Below are 17,441 nucleotides of genomic sequence, written 5' to 3' on the forward strand. Positions count from 1 at the left end.
TGTCACGAGATTGTGGAATAAGTTCTGATCCCCGGCGAGATCTTCCCAGGTGTCAACAACTTGATCCCACAATTCGTCTCGATTTCGAGGGCGTAGGTGGGTATAGGTGGCTATCCTTCTCTTTTTCAATTCCGCCCATAAATTTTCGATGACATTCAAATCAGGTGACTTCGGAGGCCAATTAATGATTTCGATCTCGGGTCTCCTTTGAAACCATCTTTGAATGCTTGCAGCATAGTGCACGGGATGGTTATCCTGCTGGAACAGCAATGTTCCTTCGGGAAAATGTTCTCGGGCGGAGGGAAGGAATATATTTTCCAGAATGTGCTCGTAAGTTTCCGCATTAAACCGGCCATCGATGCGTTCTATAACGCCAGGTCCATCGTAAGACATCCACCCCCAACACGATATGCTAAAGCGCCCCGATCTTTCACGTCGGTGCACATAGCGCTGATCATGTCGGAGACCATCCTCACGATAGACACGGACAGGACCTTCGTAATCACTCGAGATGGTTGTTTCGTCGGAGAAAATTACATTTCTCCAATCGAAATCCACTCGATTGGTAGCGAAGGCAAGACGGTCGACAGCTTGTGCTTCCCCCAATATTTCCATTTGCGCAGCCCTCCGGCTCCTAATACCGCAGTTCCTCAACCCGCTGATCACAGTCCGTGAAGAGCCGGGAAAGTTAGATGCTGCTCTTATTTCGTTAGCAGTCAGAAAGGGGTCCTGTCGAACTGTCTCGAATAAAAGAGCATCCTCTTCCAATGAAGAAATCCGCGGACGCCCAGGAATAGGGCGATTTTCGACCTCCCCAAAATTTTGGTAACGATGAACCCATCTCGCGGCTGTACTTCCAGGAACACCGACCAAACGGCCAGCAGATCTAGCCCCATATCCAGCCTCAACTAGAGCTATAACTCGCTGTCTCATGTCACGTCAGTTCGCCATTACGATGAGAAATGAGAGATGACGATAATACTTTAGTGTAGACAATGACTATTTAACATGATATAGAATTATTGAAATAAGAGGCATCTTGCATAGTAAGAGTTAATAAATCAACCCTAAATTAAATATCTAAATAACAGGATATAACAGGAAGTCCAACTGTTGCGAAACTAATCAAATTAAATCTAATTACATTAAATAAACAAACCCCAAGTTATGACACCACATTGCTACAGCTAAATTGCATGTTATTAACATAAGCATTGAATAGGTCCGTGGTTGTGCGTTGGACGACAAAACCAAACATCGAAATTTCGAATCTTGCCGAGGAATGTAACTTCTTGCTTTTTATAATGTAAATCAGACTTATAACTACAATCATTCATATTTCTTACATTATTTATTAATATTTATAGCCAACATTGAATTTGTAAAGAAAAGACTTTAGAAATCTCATATGGAATTTGTGATCTGTAGTGACATAAACATAGATTATCTCTCGGAACTTTTCCGTAAAAGTAAATTAAATTCACTCCTTGAAAATGGAAACCTTATTGTAGGGTCATTTTCCCATAGCATACAAGCGGAAGTAACACAGCCATTGATAAACGTTTTGTACACAGAATTAGACTGAATTCCTATTCGACAGGACCTATAATCAATGGCTTGTCTGACCATGATAAACAAATCCTATGTGTTTCCAATGTCACTGAACAATTTCAAAATATTAATTTAAAAACTAAGAAAGGATCGTAATTGCTGTATCTAGTGATTATTTACATTTATGTCTACAAAATGAATCTTGGAAAAACATATATGATACTGGTACTACTGATATTAAGAGTAAATATATTGAATTTTTCACTTAATTTCATAATCACTTCAGTGGATGTTCTCCACTCAATGTTGTGAAAAAATTCAAAAGTTAAAACATGTAGATAACGCAGGGACTTCAAAATCTCGTGTATTAAAAAGAAGAATCTATATGTAATGAATTGCAATGTAATGATCTTCATGTTCTTAAATACTGCAAGAAGTACAGTGTAATTTATCAAAAATTATGAAAGAGGGAAATAGAATATATTTGAGTAGAAAAGTACAAAATTCAGATAATGCAATTAAACCTATTCGTAATATTATTAAATTTAAACTTGTAGATATCCTAAGAAAGAAAATATTTTGTTGTGTATATCAATTCTCGATGCCCGTGCGTCCTACTTTAAACGGTTCAAACCTACCCGCGCAAACTAGAGTCGCTGCTTTCTCTCTCTGAGAAAGCAGGTTGGCTCGCTTTTTTCCCTCTTGTGAGGGAGAAAGCAAAGATCGCGCGGCGACGAGTCACGTTGGCAATAGAAATACCCCCAGGCACTGTGACGTCAATGGCGTCCTCAACCACCATTGTTCCGAGGGGTATAAATATAACGCATCTCCGCGACTTCAGTCCCAACTCCACCTCGCCCCGTTCAGTGATCAATTGATCAATCTCAGCCCCCCTCGCGTATGTGGTACCTAAGAGGTTACGTCCAATTTCGGCTTCCCCTTCAAAATTTTCTAGAGCTCCTTCAGGGGAGCAGCGTAACCCGGAGTGAGACTAGTGGCCAACAGGCTTGGAGCTCACATATTTAGTTTTGTACAGCCCCCAACCCCTTGCAAGGACGCGTTTTGCGTACCTTTTAAATTTTCCTCCCAATTCTCCTTCGATTTTTCGATTTTTCGATTTCGACTTCAGTCACTCGTTCGTCAGATGGCAAAGAGGTAGCGCTAGCGCGACCTCCGTCACTGACAGCAGTCTCCCAACCAGGCCTACGCTATGGTTGTCTTTTGTTCGGACGTGTCTGCACATGGCCACCACTCCGGGAACAGGGAGCCAAGCTGCGCCCCTGTCTCCTGTATTCTTTCCTACACTAGCCTCACTTCTTACTCAAGCTCAAAGTTGTTTGCCCAAAGGGCAACCTGTTTTAGGGTCTTACATATGCCCTCTTCAGGTTACGATGTTTTGTCTGTAGCGACAGTTGAGGCTTGGTCCCGGCTAGGCTTCGCTCGTTGGACTCTTTACGGGTCAGCGTCTTCTCCGCTCACACCAGGCTGCTGCGTTGGCCTTGGATGCTGTTAATCTTGCAGATTATTGTGACTGGATGAAGCTGTTCTCTGTGTTGGTTGTGGTTTACTTTTGTCGCGCGGCCCTATGAAGGGCCGCTGTTGGTTGTTTGTCTGTGGTTGGTCGTGTCACGTTTCAGTGGTGCTAGTGATAGTTGTAGTTTGTTACCCACAAAGTGGTGAGCAACTTGTCTTCGTAAGAGCCGTCTTGCTGTCTGGTTAGCTGTTGCTAAAGTCGTTCGTCTTGTCTTGGGTTGGGCGTCTGTCGTGAGGAGTGAAATTGTGAACATCACAATTTCATCTCGCAGTCTGTTGATCTGTTGGTCGATGTAGCTTTCTATTTTCTGCATTGCAGAATTTAGAGCTGCTGCTACGATTTGTTCGGTGTTCTGTGTCTGTTCTGTCGTCTCGGTCGTTGTCGGGTTTACCGCACTGGCGTACGATATTCCAGGTCTTGGTTCGGGAAGTTGGATTGGACTGGATTGTGAGGGTTTAGGAATTGGTGGAGGGATCTGTTGGGGTGTTTGAACCGGGATGTGGGTTGGAGTTTGTTGGGTTGGGTTATATCGGGGGTAGTTTGGACAGCGTGCTTGGCCCGTATAGTGGGTATCGCTCTTGCAGCTGGCGCAGAACTTGACTTGGTTGTCTGGTGGGTGTTTGCAGTGGACGGGATTTTTTCCGCAAGTGAAACACGTCTTGTCGTTTCGGCAGTCGGTTTTGTTATGTCCATACTGGGCGCAGTTCTGACACGGTCTGTGGAATACTGTCTCGTGGGCTGGCTCGACTTTGTAATTACGTCCGGCTATGTTGATTCCACATAGAAGTTGGTCGGCTGTGGTCACGTCTTGTACTATGAGTCGAACCATCTGCGTCGGCTGGTTAGTCTGGGCGGAGGTTATTCTAGAAATGCGCTTGATTCCAGGGAACTTTTCCCGTAGAATCTGCAACAATTCGTCCTCCGGGATCTGGGTGCCGACATTCTTCATGACGACACTGATCTCTCGGTTTCGTGGAAGTCTTTGTCCTTGGTGAGATGGTGTATGGACGATGAAAAGTTGTGCGGACGGTCCAAAAGTTCTGGCCGGTATGGCTTTAACAAATCGTTCCGCCTCGTCAATTGTCGGGAAGGTAAGTGTCGTCGTTCCTGTAGAGTAGGCCCAGTATTGTCTCGGAGTTTCCATGTTTAAGTTGTTCTGTCTTATAAGCTTCTGGATGAACAGTGGGTTATTGTTGTCAGTCGTGTGTCTAGTGATTTTCACAGTCGTTCTGCTCTTGAGTCGTTCACTTGCGGCTGTGGTGTCTCGGTCTGGTGGTGGTGTGGTTGCAAGGGAATTCTGGGGAGCAGGTTGTGGACTGGGCGTGACCTTCTCGGCTGCCGTGGTCGAACCGGCGCTCGCGGTTGGTCGAGTCTTCTTCTTGCGCCGTGACTTGGCGTTCTGCCAGTCTTGGTCTACCTCTCCTTCGGATTCATTTGAACCTTCAGAAGAGGCAGATTCACTCGCGGTGTAAAAGTACGAGTCCTGAATGTGTTGCAGTGGAGGGGTTTCGGGTCTGGTGGGTTCTGAGGAAGGACCTTCTGAGGGCCGGTCGGGTTTCACGGATCGGGATGGTGCAGGAGGGTCAGTCGGTAGCGTCCAAGGTCCTTGTAGAGTTGCGGTCGGTGGCGCAATGTAGCGGGCTTTCTTCCCGAATTGCTTTGGGTCGGGTCTCGTAGCTTTCTGTAGTTTGAGTCGTGTCGAGAATGTGAACACTCTCGTTCTTGGTCCAAGTGTCAATGTGTCGGCTCGATGAGGAGGTTGGAGCGTCGCTAGTAAGTCTGGGTCAGCGTCTTCGACCATTACTGATCGGTTCGCTCTTTCAGACGGCCAGTTTTTTAGTTCGGTCCATGGGTCTAGTGTTGTCAATTTAGTCTGTAGCGTAGTGGTCTCATGGGAGTTAGTTGTAGGTTGGTCGAGTGTAGTCTCAGTCGTGGTAGAGTGAGTCTTCTTTTTCTTCTTTCCCTTCTTGGTAGTTGTCGGAACGATGAAAAGTTGACCGCCGTGTTCGTCCGTGACGACTGCTGCGTCAGGTGGTTGTCGCGGCGGTCCGCGCCCGCCGCTGCTGGTGCTCATCTCAAGGCCAACCGGCGATGCTGTGACGCGAAGTTCTCGGAGATGCAGTGGAGCCTCTGCTGTACGTCTCTGTACCTCGTCCGTCGGCAGAATGATGATGATCTGATGATGTCTCGATGAACACACTTCTTACGTATTCTTACGTATTCTAAACTTATTTTATTCTAGTCTCACTACAAGCCTCATCACCACCTCCAACCCGCACACTTCTCTCCCCTGATCACCCTTATCTCTCACCATCCTGACTTCGACTCCCAGCTCTTATCCCGGCTTGTTCGATTAAACACAACCATCTCCTCAGCCCCCCCTCTAGAGTCGGTAAGTCGCGAGTGCGCTCTGTTGATCCGTCGATGATAGAGGTCACCCTTCCCCGCTCCTGAAGTCGGTAAGTCGCACAGTACGCTGTGTTGATCCTCCGATGCCAGGAGCTTGTTCTCGAAGTCGGTAAGTCGCACAGCACGCTGTGTTGATCCTTCGAATTAGAGAACTAACCTTCTACCTCATTCCATCTCTCTCGTTATCCTACCCCCCCACAACACACCTGAGAGCAAGCCGATTTTCCCCAGGCACTCCCGTTACCCCTACCTCCCTCTCATTCAAGTCGTACTTTACTATCACCCCTCATAACTCTACTCGCATCGAAGCCTCAGGACGAATTTCTAAACTAAACAATTTCTATCTCGACTCTCCCGTTACCCCTACCATAGAACTAGGAGGGAACCACAGTTATACTTTCTTTGTTAGCCTATTTCTGTAATAAACAAATGTTATTTTAAAAAACAGCTTTTCCTTTAAACTTCACCACAGTTTCATATCATCACCCCACCCACCAACTGCAGCCATCTTGTCACGTCACTCCCGTTTCCCCTCCCCACCTCGACAACACGTCGGAGAGCGAAACGACCAGGAGTCCGGCGTACGACAATTTTTTCATTAAAACCAATGATTATAAAGTAGAGGATCCCAAATCTATTGCAAATTCTTTTAACGTATTATAGTATATAGTGCAGAAATATTATTGACAACTTAAACATTCAAGATTTTGCAAAAGATACTGCAATTGGTTACTTAACAGATGTATTTAATAATTATTATTAATATATATAATTAGTCAATAACTGCAACAGTGCTTATACATTGAATCATAACATGAATAAAATTGAATGCAAACACGTAGATAAAATAGTTAAAATTAACTGCAGGGGTGAGAATGAAATAATCCAAAGCCATACTTTTAACAAAAATTGTATTTTGCGAGTGCATTTCTTACACATATGGGAAAGCTATTAATAAATTATTATAATAATTACTCAACAAATGACATAGCCTAAGGACTCTAAACCTTTGTAAAAGTTTGTCTATTATTATATATTTTTTAATTTCATTTTAATTGTTAGTTTTTAATATATATGCATTTACATTGTATATATGTGTGTGTATAAATGCATTCATTAGATTAACGTTTATAATATTATAACTTGTAATTTTGTATTGTTTGCGATCATTAACACTTAATCTCAGGACTTTGTAAAACTATATTTCAACGTTACTTAGCTATTTCAACGTTATTTAGACAAAAAAAAAAATTGTTGTGTAGACTAAGAATCGAACTCGCACTCTTCTACACAACACGCAGAAGTCTTACCGTCTGAGCTATGGAAACGACATGAAAGCTTTCCTTTCTGTGCGGAGTGTCGATCTAGTCATGAAGGTCCATTGTCGATTTAACTACACGATTTATGTATATATTTATCTTTTATTTACGTAATATTATCATATTTTTTGCAGTTTTTTAATTGAATTTCGGAACGATGCTAGTAACAAACCAAATAGCCTGAATTTAAGTAACTCAATATTCGTTATCTTGTGTATCGGTGCTCTGGTCTCCGATCATGCACAGTGTCTTACATCTGAGACTTAGGAATATTCAATCGTCTCATCCTTTTCCAGAGAAACTGTACGTTTTGGTGCACATTTAGGTTAATTTACGGCTGCACCTTATTTCAGAACACTTCCAATCAAATTCACTTGTTACTTTAATTTTTGTTATATTTAGCTTTTACGTTATAGTTGGTTCAAGCTTTCTTTATCTCGTTTATTTTCGTTATGCTTCTATCTATTGTACGTTTTGGTGCACATTTAGGTTAATTTACAGCTGCACCTTATTTCAGAACACTTCCAATCAAATTCACTTGTTACTTTAATTTTTGTTATATTTAGCTTTTACCTTATAGTTGGTTCAAGCTTTCTTTATCTCGTTTATTTTCGTTATGCTTCCATCTATTGTACGTTTTGGTGCACATTTAGGTTAATTTACGGCTGCACCTTATTTCAGAACACTTCCAATCAAATTCACTTGTTACTTTAATTTTTGTAAGCCGAATCACGTAAGTGAAATGGGTAGGCATTGGATACACTTTTATTTTTATTATATTTTGCTTTTTTTTTCGTTCACAGCTTTCTTTATATTGTTTATTTTCGTTTTTCGTTATGTTCCATGTATTTGTAAGTTTTTGTGCACATTTAAATTAGTTTACAAGTTTTAGGATGAGTATTAATTCATATTCTGAATTTTATAAACGCAAATGGTTAATTTCGTTGTATATTTAATTATAACTTAAACATAAAAAAAAAAAATGTTTATAGGATCAGTATTTCCAAGTAGAAAGGGACTGAACATTCCCGATTATTAATTGATATGCACTATGAGAACTAATGAAATTAAGTATGTATAACAGCAAAATTAGTGCGACTGTTCTCACTTGAACCAACCAGAATGCTGTCTCTGTTTCTGAAAATAAATCTGAAGGTAATTACATAAAACATTGCAAATAAAAGTAGAAAATATGATCACTCTGCTTGTTTGTCATGCTTTAGCATTGAACGGCTGGCACTCCATCAAATACTTGTAACGTGATTCACAAGTCAGTGTCTGCTACAGTTGTAGAAAGATGAAAGGAAAAAAGAAACATTAATATTAATTATTCAATGGCTTTCTTACATATTTGCATGGAGTGAATACTTAGATTGAGTTTCTATTTATTAATAATGCCGTGCTGCTTTCATCAGAATGTGAATTTGGACATACTAGTTGCAAACAGGTTAACTGATCAATTTTTGGCTCAAATTGTTGCATAATTCAAGCAGATTTTCGAGTGTTAAAAGGTTCCTCTTCAACAAGTATGTTAGCTTATGTTTAGTTTACATTATTTACACGGCATACTGAAAACAGGTGGCCAATAGCTCAGTTGGTAGAGCAATGGTCCTGGTGTCCATTCAGTTTTCTGTAAAATTGAGTGCTAAGTTTTCCCCAGGAGTAAAATGGTGGTCAGAGCGTGACCACATCATCTCATTCTATGAGTAGTGCAGAGATCATGAAAGCATGGTGCTTTACCCTCATGTCCCCCAACCACATTCATGGCATCTAAAGCGGATACCTTTTTTATGATAGAAATGAATTTACTGTATATCGTTTACTTAGACTCTTACATACATTTATTATGTAAAAAATTACGTCTTAACATTGATTTCATAGAAAAATGATAAAACATACTATACTAGCAACTGTAAAAAAAAAAAAAAAAAACTTGTGAATGGAATTAAACATGAAAATAATATACTGATTAGGGTGGAATCACTTTGAAAATCAGGTTGTCAAATGGTTTTCCCGTATTTGGTAGAGCAATCACTGTTTAGATAAAAGTCTTGTGTTAAATATATTGAATATTTTATTCTTTTATTAAAATAATAGAACGGGATTAAATTGGTATTTCTTCTTGATTGTTGTTGTTAAGTCAACTGTCCGAAGACAGGTCTGAACCTCACAAGTGATACAACAGGGCACCACTTACGAGGCAACGGGTTAGGATGGCCAGTTCCTTTTCCCCTCCATTGCATACATCACTGACTAGTTATATGTTACACTAATCTGACTTCAGATGCATACAAACAATTATTGTGCTTCTTCTGACACATATCGTCAAATGAGATTTACTGCCTGATAATATATTGTGATTCAATAAATCAAGTACGTATAATATCTATTGAAAACACCATCTTCGAAATTTTTTGAATGAATGGAACATTTTCAGTTATAGGATCTTTATATAAGTATTTTGATAATGTGTAGGTATACCTTTAAGATAAATAACCGAAAATAATTATCGAACATGCAATAAAACACAGAAAATAACATAGTGATCCACTTATTGTGCAACTTTCAGTTATAGATTCTGTATAGTATGTTATATTTAAATACTAGTTTCGATAATATATATGCCTTTAAAACAAAGGACCAAAAATAATTATTAGAAATAATAAAGCATGTAAGGTAAAGATGAAGGTATCCCTATTATAGGTCATAGTGGCCCATGGGGTAGTGGAAGGTTATAAGGCCCCCGTCGTTTCTAGACAATCAGCATTAGTACCAATAGGGATGTCAGTTCTACATGCTTGCCGTTTTTAATTCCAAGGAAATACAGTAATCCCTCCCCCCTCCTTATCTGCGGAATCTGTATCTGTGGTTTGCGTTATCCACAGTTAACCTCGGTAACATATTTTTTTTTCCGTAATTTAACGCCTAATCTGAAGAGTTTTATAGAAAATCTACACAGCAAAGCACTCGTGTTCACAGTTATTGTAATCATGTACAACACAACGTAATGTATTATTATTATTATTATTATTATTATTATTATTACAGTATTATTATTATTATTATTATTATTATTATTATTATTATTATTATTATTATTATTTGTTTCTCCTAATGTCTTATTGTTTGTAATTTGTCACACTATATCATAGTTCCAGTTATAACATGCATGTACACACTAAGCATGCGCAATATGTTATAACTGGAACTTGGAAAATTCAAGTGGCCCAAATTTTGTTTCTGTGTCTGTACCTTATCAAAATCGAAAAAAGACTTATTTATAGGGTTCGTTATTATCTGCAGTTTTCCATATCCACGGTAGGTTTCGGTACATATCCCCTGCAGATACAGGGGAATTACTGTACCTCTGGTACTTATTTCTATTAGAGACTACAAGTAAACCCTGGTGCCTTAGTGGGGCTGGGAGAATTAGACCAATGGAGAAAATCTGTAATTCTATCAGGAATCAAACCCAGTTCTTCCAGCTTGCAGCGCAAAACCCTGACAGCAACACTACTGTGGGCCCTAAAGCATGAAAAAATTTAATATAAAATGTAACTAATGCCGAGTTCTTGGCAACAAAGCCATTAACTCTCTTGCTCTCCAATATTTCTCACACACAGTGGATTTAGAAGAAAGGGCTGGACATTGCTGAAGATGATTCTATCCATTTCTTCCTGAGATCTGTACAAGAAGAAAAAATTTCAATTTTGTTCAGATTTCTCTGCAACCAAATATTGCATATATTTCTTCTTTCACACGAATCTTCAAGACTATATAACCAAGAAATTATATTAAATTAATGTTCTATCTTGCTTCATATCAATTCAGTTTTTTGTATTATTAATATTGATATTCCTTTTTTTGGAATTCACTTTCTTATCATATTAATCAGTTAATGTAATAGTTCACTGTGCACCTAAATAAAGGATAAACTTTCAGAACACAAAAGGCGGTTTTTATAATCCCAAAATTAAAATACCTGACATCATTTATAAACTGTATGGCTTCAAGTAGATGTAATTAATTTTGCTCAAAAACACACAAAATAGCTACTTTTATACTGTAACCCTGAGTGCATGATTAGCCGAATGACTAGAGTATTGATAACCCAGGTTCGAATCTCAGCGAGTCCAAGTGGAATTTGTGGTGGACAAAGACAGTACTTGGTGGTAGGTTTTCACAGGGTATTCCCATTTCCATTACTGGAATTCCACCATTACTCCATTAACATCATGTGGTACTATGTAGTTCACCTCTCATGGTGCACAGAGGGCCATGCCTACAGTACCAACAAAAAGAACATTTGGCGTGTCGCTTATAGGTGGGGACACTTGGGTAAATGATGCAAAGTCAAACCGGTCATTTAATAAAAAAATATATATATTTTATATTTAGAACATACTGAAAAACATTATTCATTAAATATATTTTCATATTATTCACTTAAAAATAGCCAAAATTAGGCCTATGGAGAAAAGATACCTATTTATACCCTTTTCTCCTTTCCCAACAATAGTGCATTATGAACACTGTTTATCTTGTGCTGTAAAGTGATAACATAGAACCATTTTGAATAATCATCTTTAAAAAACTGACCTCGGAAGATTTCTGCTGGCTTTTAAATGAGTACATTTCGTCTGCAGAAAAGTAAAATGCTTTTATTTTTATTAATTTCCTTAATTGTTATTGTTACATTAGTTTGCAAATTAATTCGTGTAGATATTTCCTGAAATGTTTGCCTCATAGCCGGTTTCACCAAGCTTCACCATGTTTTTAATGATTCATTAATTTATTTACTGGTTCATTAAATTATTTTTGTAGCTCACCAAGCATTTTTAGCCCTAACAAACCAGTAAAGCTATCATTAGTTTAGTGATAAAAATTTCTGTCTTTAAATTTTTAATGGTTCACTAGCTGCAATACAAAATGGCGGAATGTTTCGATGCAGAATTATTACATCTGGAACTGCTCGAAAATCAAGAGCCAGATGGAGATAATATGTTTGTTTCAGCAAGCAATTCAGAACACGTTACGAATTAATATCGAACTTCTTTCAATGCATGCGCCAGTTGTGTACAGATTCAGAACTAGTTCGGTATTTTACATTGTTGGAATGTTTCTTGAACTATTTTTTCAAATGTTGCAAAACACTTGGAGGGAATTGGAATATCATTTGAACATTGCAGAGCAAAAAAGAGGTGCTCACATGGAGATATACTGAACTGGATGTAAAACCTGGACAGTTTTATATAACATTAAAACAAATTTTCAGTTAATTACTCTCATGGCTAAGTCAAATTTTTCTTTTATTTCTTAATACCTCTAGCCCGGACATAGTGTATATCATCCTCCCTCAAATGAGATGACCACTGGAATCAGGCATGCAATAATTACAATAGCTATAATTATGGCGAAAATAAGGATAATAGTACTTTTCCCTTCTTTTTGTATATTTTGTAACCGCATTGCTTCAATGTTGGTCCACATGCGAATAACATAGCAGGTACACGATTTGCGATATAGTAGGCTGTGGTTTCATAAAAATGTTGTGATATAGTTATGAAAAATTCATTGAACACACCTATTTATCCGTAAAGAAGCATTACTTACTGTTCATTAAATGTTAAGAAAATTTGGTTGAACAGCTCGCATTTTAGTGAATTGTTAAATATTTCAATGTTCACTAGTTAATGTTTCATTTGAATGTTTTATTGAAGCTTGGTGAAACTGGCTATCAGAGTTTTGAAATAGAAGCATAAGATTTTTTTACATAAAATAAAGTTTTTTTTTTTTTTTGCATAATGGATAAGCAGTTTTGAAAAGCCATTAATTTACTAATATATTAAGGCATAAAATGGCTCTGAAGTTTACAATTAGAGTCATAATTATTCTGTCGGGTGGTGATTGAACCAACCCTGCTCTATGGCAGTGAAAGCTGGCTGGTATGTAAGAGGGATATCTGCATAATGAACAGGAGCAGACATGAAGGTGTTGAGACATTGCAGAAAGAAAGGCTGGACCTTGTTTGCAATGAGAGGATCAGGGAAGAGTTGAGACAAGAATTCATAAATTTTGTGATAAAATTATGATATTCGATGTCCAACATTTATGGTTAAATTGGCTCTTAATGACACTGAATGTGAATAAAATCAATCAAATATCAGAGAAGAAATTACTGTACACAAACAGTATGCCAAAAACCATTTTTTGATATCGAAGATATTGAAATCATTTATTTGCGCGAAAATCTCGAAATTTAACTTTTGTAACATCACAATATTTTCCCTTGAGAGACAGTATATTAGTAACAATAACAGGGGAGTTGCTTGCTGGACATTGAGGAAGTAGGACGTGTTTGGTCAGTGTCTATGACAGTGTTCAGTGCAGAGGTTAGGGGTATACAAAGTAATGTAGGAGCTCAGGAAGTTGGTAGAAGAACTTGCGAAAGATGTGAAGCAGGGGTTTGAAAAGTGTAATGCTATCGTAAAAATTCGGGAACGGTCTTGTGGTCTGAAAGGTATGGCGGAGATGTATCCTGTACTGAAGCTGTGTAAGGACTCATCCGGACTTGTAAGCTCATCCGGCTTCAGTACAAGATACATCTCCGCCATACCTTTCAGACCACAAGACCGCTCCTGGGCACTGCGTAAATCCAAGCATGATGCTCCATATCTTTTCCAACGAATTCAGTGATATAATTATAAAACAACTACTTGTAAATGCAGTCTCATGATAGTCACTGTGTAAAAGGTCATAAGAAAATAATTGTTTCGCATCTGAAAGGACTGTATAAGCTGCAAAACCTTCAACTTAGATTAATTTAATTTAATATGTCATCATTTTAAATATGTGCATTCATTAATGTTTTATCTCATATTTATATTCTACTTTTTAATACAATATGGTTAATGTAACCCACTGCATATCAGCACAAGAGTTCAATAGAGGTAATAGTGATCTGAAGATGGTTTATAAAACAGAAAACGTTCATCTAGTAAAATGAAATAAAAACATCACATTGTAATATTAAGATAAGTTTATAACGGACTTAAAGAAAATTTTGTTAAATTATGTATATGACTGAAACATGGATGAGTGCTAATGATAAGGTACAGTTTACGAACCATTGTAGTTTCAATGCATGTAGTAGATATAAGGGGAAGAGAGGGCATTGGCCGGAAGGGATTAGTATGTTCTATGAAACACATGATTTGATGAAAGTTAGAGGAATTGATATTAATTTAGAAAGTGTGATATGTGCTAGTATAAGGAATGGCGCTATACTAATGATAATTATTGGCTTATACAATCAGCCATCATCATCGAAGTATTGCAATCTGTTCTTCTACAAAGACCTGGCGGAGAGAGTGGTAGATTTGCGGTGTAATCTATCCCGATGTTAATTGGGGATTATAATCCGAGGATCAGAATAGAAAATATTTCTTTCGGAGATTGGGCGGATGATGAAAAGAAAGTGAGAAAAGCGAATAGATGCAGTAAAGATAAGGTGGTTAATGTAGAAGGTAGGGAACTACTTGCATTTTGTGACGCATTTAGCTGTGAGATTTTAAATGAAAAATATGGGAGAGATGAAAAGGGGGATTTAACGTTTGTTAATGCCAATGGGGGAAGTGCTGTAGATTTTATTATATGCAGCAAAGACATAATACCATTAATTAAGGATTTCTGGATAGGAGAAAGGACGGGCTCGCATCATTTTCCTGTTTGTGTGCAGCTAGAAATAATGGACGAGACTAGGCTAACTGTGGATGGAAGGAATAAAGAGGCACAGGGAAGATCGGTACCAATATATAGGTGGAGGGATGAACATAAGGACGTGTATATACAGAAATTGGAAGATGGTCTGAAGGACGTTGACTCACTCATGGCAGAATAGATCACATTAATTATTCAGGAAGCAGGTTCTGTAATGAAGCTAAAGGGGAACCGAAATAAGACACAAGAAACTACTAATTTCTATGACAATGATTGTAAGAAAGCTAAAAGGGAAATGGATCAAGCATTGCAGGGTTTTAGTTAGGGGGCGATGAGGATCGAGGAATATATGTAGCATGTAGGAAGCTGTGTAAGGACATTGTATTCGAAAAAAAGACACAATGGCAATGTAACATAGCTGAAGAAATCAGACATGTCGCAGGATGAGGGAATGCGACGGAGGTGTGGAGATCAGTGAAGAAATTGTGGAAGGGCCCATATGTGGGAAACATCTTGCCAGAGGCATGGAAGAGCCTCTTCCAGGAAGTTATACGAGGGAGGTGGGGAATTACGTGGTGTAGACTTTAATTTACATTCAGTGCTGCAAGTATCAGAAATTGATATTATATTAGATAGCGAATTTACAATCAATGAGGTGACGAAAGTTTTAAGTAGTTTAAAAACTAACAAAGCACCGGGTATAGATGGGGTACCTCTTGAATTTCTCAAAGAGTGCATTAATATACAAGCAACTACAAGTAAAATCACGGACATGTTTAACAACATTTTCATGGGAGAAAGTTATCCTAGTGAATGGACATCAGCAATTATATGCCCAGTCTACAAAAAGGGAAACATGTCGGTACCTGATAATTATAGGGGGGTGACGCTTTTACCAACAATGGGCAAAATTTACTGCAAAATTATATATGAGAGACTGAGGAAGTGGATACTTCAATAAGATAGGCTCTCTAAATTTCAGGCTGGTTTCAGAGAGGATTACAGTACTACAGGTAACATATTTGTTTTGGACACATAAAGGCTAAAAGAAACACAAAAGAAGAAGGGAAAACTGCATTGCGCATTTGTAGACTTTAAAAAAGCATTAATTCGGTAGAACGTGAAGTATTGTTGTACAAGCTGTGGGAAAAAGGAATGTCGTCGAGAATGATTAAAGCTATATCAGCAATATACGAGAAAGTAGAGTTTTGTGTAAAGTACGATCGTAACAAAGTTTTGGAAAATGTGGCTACTCGTAGAGGAGTTAGACAAAGGTGTATACTCGCACCTCTTCTTTTTAATATATTCGTAGATGACATACTAGAGATGGTCGATAAAATCGAATCTGAAGCTCCAAATTTAGATGGGATCTCCATACCTGCACTCTTATCTGCAGATGATCTGATCTAATGGACTTCAACAGGAACTTTACTGTTTGGAGAGTTATTGTAGTCAGTGGGGCATGACTATTAATACAGACAAGACCAAGACAATTACTTTTAAAAATGGATCTGTATATAGTAGGGATGAGACCTGGACTTACACCAGATAAATATTAGAAAATGTAAAACATTTCATATATTTAGGGGTTACTTTATCAATAAATGGAAGATGGACTAAGCATACTGACATAACGAAACGCAAGTGCGGGGTAAAGAGTGCGGAAGTATGGAAATTGACCACTAAAGTGCCAAATATTCCTGCAACAACATTGGAGCTAGTATACGGAGCTGTGGTCAGGTCGTCTATGTTGTATGGGGTGGGAATCTGGGATTGGGAAAATACGGAAAAATTAAATAAGATACAAACGGATTTCCTAAAACAAATACTTGCAATTGGTAGAAGCACAGCTAATTGCGGGGTGTTAAACGAGTTTGGGCTTCAAAACGAAGCAATTCGTATGAAAGTCAGGGTGATAAAATACTGGCTGAAAATTATATTTGGGGACCAGTCGATTCCATGGTCGATTTGCTACAGAGTTCAACAAAGAGAGGGGTGGGGAAAAAGGGTGGGTTTATAAACTGCAGAGAGGGCTGCATCATATAGGAATGGGATGGGTGTTGGGAAAAAGGGGAAAATAATAGAAGAAATGTATGGCGTAATGTGAAGATGCATTTAATTGACATTGAGAGGCAAGAGATTGAGCTCCAATGTTCGGAAAAATCCTCACTACATTTACAATCAGATCTCATGATAATTGGGGGAGGTGTGATTACATAAATTCTTGTAACAAGACAGTAGAGCAGGTTTAGCATGGCTAAGATTGGGGAATGGAAGGGTAATAATATTGTCATTGAAGGAGAGCATCTCTGTTCTTTGTGTGGGGAAAAGGACTCCTGGAGATACATTTATCCCAGTGTGACGAAATGGAACATATTCAGAGAAAATATCTTCCACCCTCGATGCTAAGTTAGAATAGGGGTTCGCTTGCATGTCTTCACCTCATAGGGAACAGAGAATGCAAACAAAAGATTGTTCCTCTTGAAGGCAAGACAGCTTAGAACTTCAGTTTATGATGCGAATTGACGAAGGGATAATGGTAACTATTCAGTTATACACTTTTATGCCTGTTTGTATGTTAAGTCAGGATGTATTATATTATAATGTGTTTTGTTTGTATCATTTTCATATTAATCTGTGTGTTCTTTTGAAGAGTGGTTGTATCTAATCATAGGTGAGGGGGGTGAAAAACTACAAAGTAGGACTTGTTTTATACAGCACATACGGTCAAAAGACCCTTGCATTGGATTTAAGAGAAATGTATGATAGTGTAGTGCATCTGTATATATAATATTGCTGAATAAATCCATCTATCTACCTCTATCTCTAACAATAATAGGAGCAATAGGAGCAGTAGCTGTAATGGTGATTGTGGTGACAGCAACAGCAGTAGCATTATTAGTTTATTT

The 17,441-nt window shown here is 38.3% G+C and overlaps 1 protein-coding gene across 2 annotated transcripts in view; it reads left to right on the top strand.

Moving 5' to 3' along the window:
* Vps45 (vacuolar protein sorting 45) overlaps positions 1–17,441 on the top strand; it is a 59,719-nt gene that overhangs the window by 29,935 nt on the left and 12,343 nt on the right. The gene's annotated exons all lie outside the window — the stretch shown is intronic.

Source organism: Periplaneta americana, chromosome 17 (genome assembly GCF_040183065.1).
Source record: "Periplaneta americana isolate PAMFEO1 chromosome 17, P.americana_PAMFEO1_priV1, whole genome shotgun sequence".
In the NCBI taxonomy this organism is placed as follows: Eukaryota; Metazoa; Arthropoda; class Insecta; order Blattodea; family Blattidae; genus Periplaneta; species Periplaneta americana.